The following is an 8,509-nucleotide window of genomic DNA, read 5'->3' as shown; positions in this document are numbered from 1 at the left end:
CTTATTTCATATATAAACGTTACTATTTGCAGAACGGTGCTTAAATTTCCAAAGAGCATATAATCAAATGCGCCTAAATTAAGAATAATTAAAATATCAAATAAATATGCTGCCATTAATCCCTCTAATTAATTAATTTGCAACTAATTGTTTTAGACGCAATCGTAAAATTCAACTAATACATTTTATAACACTGCATGGTGTGCATTGATATTTTATTTTAGGCTATTTAAAAAAATAGGTAACTAAAAAATAGATAAATAAATAAATAAAAAACACTGACGTTAGAAAAATAAATTTTAACAAGCCTACACAAAAGGCATATTTGCCCTAAAGCCAAAGCCAGTGCTCAGCATATATGAGTACACCCCGTTTTAAAAATGAATAATTATATCTATTTTAGTGAATATGGGTATATATTGGTGCATTTGAACAAAGTGGATTTACTAAATATATATATATATATATATATATATATATATATATATATATATATATATATATATATATATATATATATATATATATATATATATATATCATTAAAATAATATTGTAGTCACAGAACATCTTTAAAAATGGAAAGAAAATGCATTAAAATTCATGCAAAATACTGGAAAAAACTACAACATTTCAACATAATTTAATATTTTTTGTTTCTCTTGATTTTTTCTATTTTTAAAAATGTTATTTAATATTTTCCCCCACATATAAATTTGGGCTACTGGTTTTTGAACGATTATTGTAAGTTAATTTGTTAGATTAGTATCAGATTTGGCTTCAGTACTGACTAATCTAATGCCTATGCACATATATAACATTGTAAAGCTTATAAAAAATATTAATTTAAATGAGTGATTTGTGGGGGGTGTACACATATATGCTTAGCACTGTAATAAATTATTTTACTTGCATTGTTAGCTGTAATTGAATCAGCAAGAGTATAAATAAAATGAATAAATTCAAATCAATATAATGTTGATGTTTTTGCAATAATAGCCTAATAATTGGCATAATAATACACCTACAATGCATTAATTACAACGTTATTTATTATCATCACTGCGGATTAGCTAAAGATTGAAGCTAATATCAGAATCTTTCATATATTTACTTAATTCTGAACATTAAAATTTAGTCATGTTTTCATCATCACACGGACTTATAATGCAATCAGATGAAATAAAAAAGCTCGGAAATTAAAAACGGAAATGAGAATTTTGAATCTGCATCTTCCTGTCTTAATTTTAAGGCAAACAAGGAATGCCAAAATGTATTGAAAAGCATCGCTTGAAGGCGTGTGTCCGCAGTGGCGGCAGTAAAGTGAACTCATATCCCGGCCGCAGGTCAGACCCCCGCGAGTCCCCGCGCGCATCAGCCCGCGCTGGTGTATTTAATGCGGAGGAGCGCGTGGCCTGCGGGTTCCGTCGCGTGACTCCTCATGCGTGAAGTATTGTGACCCAGGTGCAGCACCCGCATGTCCGCGAGCGACGTGGATCTCTACGAGATTCAGAGATTTCTCTTCAGCAGAAAAAAAGACTAGCCTCACTCTTACCCACGGGACCTGAAACAACACAAGCCGAGATCTTTCATCCTTCCTCCGAACTCGGTTCTCATTACCTCTAAAAGAAAAAAAAAAATACAACAAAACCCCAGAAGACCAAACCCATATCTAATGTCCTTGTTTTTTATACTCAATAATAAGTATTTACTTTAAACCATATGTTTTTAATGATAAACATATAGAAGAATGTGTTTTTTTCCTTCCAAAGCATAAAAATAGAATGAGCAACAACAAAATGCCCTATGGGCTATACTACTAATTAGCCCTGATTTTATCAGACTAGTCCCATAAAACCAATTCGAGTTCTTTTATCACAAGATGAAACCAAACAGCCATGGTTGGTTAGGAGTACTGGTCATTAAAAATCTATTTTATTCTTTTAATGTATGGTCAAACGCGGTAAAGGTAAAACACACAAATACAAAAAGTATATAAATGCATTACTGATATAAAACAATCAGACTTTATTTCTAAATAAAATAAAGCAAAAAAGATTTTGCCGTTTAAGTCTCTTTTCCACCATAATATGATAGAAATATTTTTTCCGGAGATGAGAGAACGGTGAGGAGCTTTGTCTGTGTGCAGGTCCCTGTGCTCGCTGTCACGCAATGGACTGTAAAAATGGTTTATCCAGACACGCGCCGGGCGCGCGCGTAATTCCTGCTCGAGGCAGGATGACCGCAGGCAGCACGAGCCTAACTGATCAACCTGGATATTTCATTATTCATTAATTTACTGTTTAACAAATCCCGCTCATTATCGCGGGAGCGGCTGGCAGGATCCGAGCGTTCGGCGGCAGTTGGTGTCAGGCGTGGAGAATTGGCCCATTTGATCCTGAGCTGTTTTTTCTCTCCGTGTGTATTATTATTATAGGCTATTCAACATCCCGAAACAGCTCGAGATCGTCATGAATAATAAGCAGCGCGCGAGCTTGTCAAGCCCGTTGAGCGTGACACAGCCCGTGGAAAGAAATCGAGGCGTTTTTAATATAACCCCCACTTCAGTCACTATTTGGAAAAGACAAAACAACACGCTGATAAACAAACGGAAATATGCGATTACTACGGCAATGACACGCGTCCACGGTGGACGAGGAGGACATCAAAAGCAAAGCGTCTCAAGCCTTTAGAAGATTATTTCAGCTATAGCCCATGTCTCTCTATACCTGAGAGATACCAGAAATAAGGGGTCTGAGATATCACACCTGCCTCGGTCAAGGCCCTGGGCCCTGCAAACAACAAACTCATAAGCAGCCATCTTTTTGTAGCCGATCAGAAAACTTGAGCCAATAACAAACGCAAAGTGCTAGTCATTTTCTTGCGATTTCTTGTGCATTGACTAGGTCCAAACGTATTTTGTTTTCACAAAGGGATATGCGGTTAAAGTGATCCAGCAGGCCTGTAGCCAGGGGCGTTCGGGTGGTTTGGAAGACCCAAATCTCATTCACAAATGTCCAGATTATGTCCCATACATGAGCTAATTTGTCTTATTTTGACTATATGCCATCAAGGTGAAAATAACCCTTTGTGAAAGGCTTTAAGATCAAGTACAATCTTCTGTTGGCTGTCGCTTCGGTGTGACTTCTGCTAATCAGTTTTGTCTAAAGCTAACAAATATTTTTGATGAGTCTAACATCCAGCTGTGCAAGAAAACATACAATCCGACAAAAGAGAAGTCATCTTTCACTACGGTTTTGCTGAGAAAACATTTTAAAAGTAACTTTTATTTTAAATATTGGACCTTGAAACAAAAAATTACCAATAAAAAGGTGTGAAGCACCAAAAGCGGCCCATATTAAAATTTATTTTAGCTAAAATAGTCAAATAGTGTTGTTATGATGACCATCTGACAAGCTAATTCAGAATAGTGCTTAAAATTTCACTAAAATTCAGTTTTTAAATGTCATAATTAAATAAAAAAATGAGGCGTATAATTGCATAAAGGTCTGATTATTAAGAAAAAAAATAACAACTCCCTTGGCCAGGCTGGCTACAGGGCTGTCCAATTTGAGTAAATCATGGGTAGATAAAACCATTTAAAAACACAAGTTCTGTACTGGCATCAATGGTTCCTTGAAGAATATTTAACATCCATGAAATATTTACATTCCACAAAAAAATTAGATGCTGAAATTTCACTTAATAAAAATGGATCTTTGAAGAACTTCTAACTAAAACTTAAAAACACCCCAACATATATCCCAACTATAGGTTATTATAGCACCTTCTCAACTATGGGTCATTTTAACCCAGTGCATTGGGTTATTTTGATAAAATTAAGTTTTTTTTCTATTACTATTGCTATTATTACAAGTACTACTATTAATTTTATAATTATAATTGTGTAAATAAATAACATTCAATTTTCAAAAACATTATTTCCATTACGTTAAGTTCAGACACAAGCATTTGTATCTACAGATCAGATGAAGTGCACGTTTGTATTATCAGTAATTAAGAGTGATGGTGAAACAGATATAAAACACGACACGGAGAGGTAAATTGTTAAAAAAAAAACATTATTGCGTTAGAGCTTAAATAAACTCTATAACACAAAAACAACATTACATATGCATAATAATACAGCTGTTCCGTGTCAGTTAAATCAGTTGAAATTCTACATTTTTAACCCAACTGGTTGAGTTATTAAATAAATAACCTAATAAAGGTTAAAAATAACCCAACAAAGCACCAAATATTTTTAACTCAACCATTGGGTCAAACAAATAACTTAATAAATACAGTTTTTTAGAGTAAAGTTAACAGACTACATTTAAAATAGTAAAACAACAATGAAGTCAGTCATTGAAATGAAATCAATAAAAAAAATCAATGAAAATCTGCCATTCCTCCTCCAACTGTTTCTCTGTGGTCTGGTTTTTACCTTAAATAGGTGAATTTAAGGTATAGCACATCTCAACTTCCAACTGAAAGTGTACATTTTTTCAATGCAACCATCAGGTTATTAGTGATATAATTATTATATGATGAAACAATCAAAATACAATTTAAATATTTTTGTTTAAACATAAGTGAGATCAGTCTAGTGCAGTGATTCTCAACCACGTTCCTGGAGGACCAACAACACTGCATGTTTTGGATGTCTACTTTGTCACACCCATTACAGGTCTTCTCTGCTAATAAGATGATGATCTGAATCAGGTGAGTTGAAAATGTGCAGTCCTGGTGGGCCTCCAGGAACATGGTTGAGAAACACTGGTCTAGTGTACGAAAATTATTTTATGACCAAACTACTAAATGTCCATTCATATGGACATGAGCAAATAATAACCACAACCACAAAACAAGCACTTTATTTGAAGAAACTTTCTTCCTTGTATTTTTCCTTCTGCGCTACTTTGAAATTAGATACTGTTTGTGGCTTCTGCATATGATAAATTGCTTGTGAGTTTCCTAATTTGTAAGTCGCTTTGGATAACAGCATCTACTAAACGTCTGAATGTAAATACAGGCCTCTATACAGTAGTGAATGGTTAATCATTGTCATCTTTCATTAACAGAGCACCATGTCGTTAAGGGTTGTATAGCGAACGCTCTCTGTATGCATAACTTCAGTTCTGTTTAATGCTTCATTGGATCAAAACACCTCCGATGACCTCCTCATTCAACTGTGAGGTTTCAAAGCAAAGAACATAAAGACATTGAGGCGCTCACTCCAGGTAATGCGTTCGATTTGAGATTCTTCCAGGGTTATTTGTCTTCATTTTTTATTCGTTTTGCATTGAAGTTCAGAAAGAGAGGCTATAAATGTTTGCTTTTTTGTAATTTTCCAATGGATTTACGATTTCAGCACTTCTCCAGGTAGCAAACACAAACTCGTAAAACACACACAGGGTAATAATGCCTTCCAAGGCAGGGCTGGTTTTATTTGATGTGTGTTTGTGGTTTTGCCTCATTGGGTTTGTGCGAGTAAATGATTGATTATGTTTGGCTTTGATGCTTCCTCTAACACACACACACACACACTTATAAACAAGTCTTTCTCTTCAAACTTGCTCTGATTCTTTTCGTTCACTTGTCATCCTATTTAGCATCCCGACTGATATCAGAGTCAACAAATGTTCTTCTCTTCTATGTCATAAATATTTAGAATTATTACATGAAACGGGAGCACCAATGCCTTAAAACGACCATTTTTGTGCCCCAAAATCTCTCAGTGAACGTTTCCTTTAAAAAATACATAAAAATCCAAGTATGAGGAACATTAGGATAACCTGAAAATATTTCCGCACTGTAAACAATCAGTTGTGGAATGGAAAAGATTGATAATCATGGTTAATTGTGGAATCATTATAAAAACCAAAGGTCTTGGATTGATTTTGAAATGATCAGTATGTGTAAGAAACTCAACATTATATTATTATTATTATTTATTTATTTTTTTACATAATACAAGTTAATAGTTTTTGGCCACTTTTAGGCCAATCTAAATAAATACCCATATCCCTGACAATATATTAAAGTTTTATAAAGTGAAATGATTGGTATGTGCAAGAAACTCAATATTATATCATTACTTTTTTCACATAGTGCACGTCAATGGTTCCCAGCCACTTTTAGAGTCACAAACTCTATATACAGGCCAAACTAAATTAATACCCATATCCCTGACAATATATTGAGGTTTTATAAAGCAAAATGATCAGTATGTGCAAGAAACTCAAAATCATATTTTAACTTTTTTTCACATAATGCATGTCAGTGGTTACCAGCCACCTTTAGAGTGACAAAATCTAGACAAAACTAAATTAATACCCATATCCTTACAATATATTGGAGGATTAATTAAGTGAAATGATCAGTATGTGCAAGAAACTCAAAATTATATTTTAACTTTTTTTCACATAGTGCACGTCAATGGTTACCGGACACTTTTAGAGTCACAAAATCTAGGCAAAGCTTAAATAAAACCCATATCCCTGACAATTTATTGAGGTTTTATAAAGCGAAATGATCGGTATGTGCAAGAAACTCAACATTATATTTTAACTTTTTTTCACATAATGCACGTCAATGGTTACCAGCCACTTTTAGAGTGACAAAATCTAGACAAAACTAAATTAATACCCATATCCTGACAATATATTGAGGTTTTATAAAGCAAAATGATCAGTATGTGTAAGAATCTCAACATTATATCCTTACTTTTTCACATAATGCACGTCAATGGTTACCAGCCACTTTTAGAGTAACAAAATCTATATACAGGCCAAATTAAATTAATACCCATATCCCTGACAATAGATTGAGGTCTTATAAAGCTAAATGATTAGTATGTGCAAAAAACTTAACATTATTATTACTTTTTTCACATAATGCTCGTCAATGGTCACCAGCCACTTTTAGAGTCACAAAATCTAGGCAAAACTAAATTAATACCCATATCCCTGACAATATATTTAGGTTTAATTAAGTGAAATGATCAGTATGTGCAAGAAACGTAACATTATATTATAGCTTTGTTTTTTTTACATAATGCAAGTCAATGGTTACCGGCCACTTTTAAAGTGACAAACTCAAGGCAAAACTAAATTAATACCCATATCCTGACAATATATTGAGGTTTTATTAAGCAAAATGATCAGTATGTGCAAGAAACTCAACATTATATTATAACTTTTTTCACATAATGCATGTCAATGGTTATCGGCCACATTTAGAGTCACAAAATCTTGGCAAAACTAAATTAATACCCATATCCTGACAAAATATTGAGGTTTTATTAGGTGAAATGATCAGTATATGCAGGAAACTCAACATTATAACTTTTTTTTACAAAATGCACGTCAATGGTTACCAGCCCATTTTAGAGTAATACAATTTATATACAGACCAAATTAAATTAATACCCATATCCCTGACAATATATTGAGGTTTTATAAAGCAAAATGATTGGTATGTGCAAGAAACTCAAAATTATATTTTTACTTTTAAACTTTAGCAAATGGTCTTGAGTGCATTAACCTTTTATTGCTTTGTTTTATTCATGTTGTGTTTCATATATAGCGTAAATTAATCCTTTTAACAAGAGTTATTTGTTATTTTTACGTTTCATGACTTACTGGTGCTTTTATCGTCTCTCATCTCACTTCAATTGTCTCTCATCTGTACTTCATTTCCCAGACTGCACCACTGGACCCTCTCCACCCCTGAAACATACACAAAAGTGTGCATTATATTGTGTGTGTGCGTATGAGAGTGCCTCCAGGTCCAACCAGCTAATGCATTGCTGAAATCTCTCTCTATAATGTCCTGCGCAAACACGCTTTCTGTTCAGGATTTAATGGCCTCTGTGGGTGGTGGGAGGGAAATAAAAAAAAAAATCAACGTTCACAATATGATGTTTTTGAATAAGTAAAATATAATCCTTGTGCTCACGATGAGCTTTATAGTGTTTGTCTAGAACAGTCTGCTGAACATACAATTACAATTATTAACTGATGAGATGAGCAAACCTCTCTCTCCCTCTCCCTCTTTTTCTTTCTTTTGGCTTTGCTGCTGTGACCTTGTATGCGGACTAAATCCATGCCCTCGGCTACTGTTATTTACACATGGGCGAACACACACCAAGGCACTTTTTGGAACTCTGGCTGCTTGAATATGTGAGGTTATGTGGGAAAGCGAATTTTAAAGAAAAATTTAAATAAATTATTATTATATTTAAGTATATTTAAGACTTTTTTGCACTAGTATTAGATATATAATAGAAAATCTGAAAACAAGTAGCTATTCTTTAAAAGCTCTCATAAAAAAAATAGACGATAAAACATAACCAAGTCAGAAGTTTAACTTATTAGTGCTGTCAAAACATGAATCATTATTAATTGCATTCAAAATAAAAGCTTGTGTATTTACATCATAACATATATGTTTACTGTGCATATGTATGTGTGTAAACGTGCATTTATATATTTGAAAAAATATT

General features: G+C 33.5%; 1 long non-coding RNA gene across 1 annotated transcript in view; it reads right to left on the bottom strand.

Moving 5' to 3' along the window:
- Positions 1-8,509, bottom strand: part of LOC141379459 (uncharacterized) — a 169,772-nt gene that overhangs the window by 36,421 nt on the left and 124,842 nt on the right. Inside the window, exon 2 of the long non-coding RNA XR_012396112.1 lies at positions 7,647-7,733. This is a non-coding gene — a long non-coding RNA (uncharacterized lncRNA). The remainder of the gene's footprint in view (positions 1-7,646; positions 7,734-8,509) is intronic.

Source organism: Danio rerio, chromosome 20, assembly GCF_049306965.1.
Source record: "Danio rerio strain Tuebingen ecotype United States chromosome 20, GRCz12tu, whole genome shotgun sequence".
Classification (NCBI taxonomy): Eukaryota; Metazoa; Chordata; class Actinopteri; order Cypriniformes; family Danionidae; genus Danio; species Danio rerio.
Note: the sequence above shows the minus strand (reverse complement) of the source record. Positions and strands in the feature narration are given on the sequence as shown.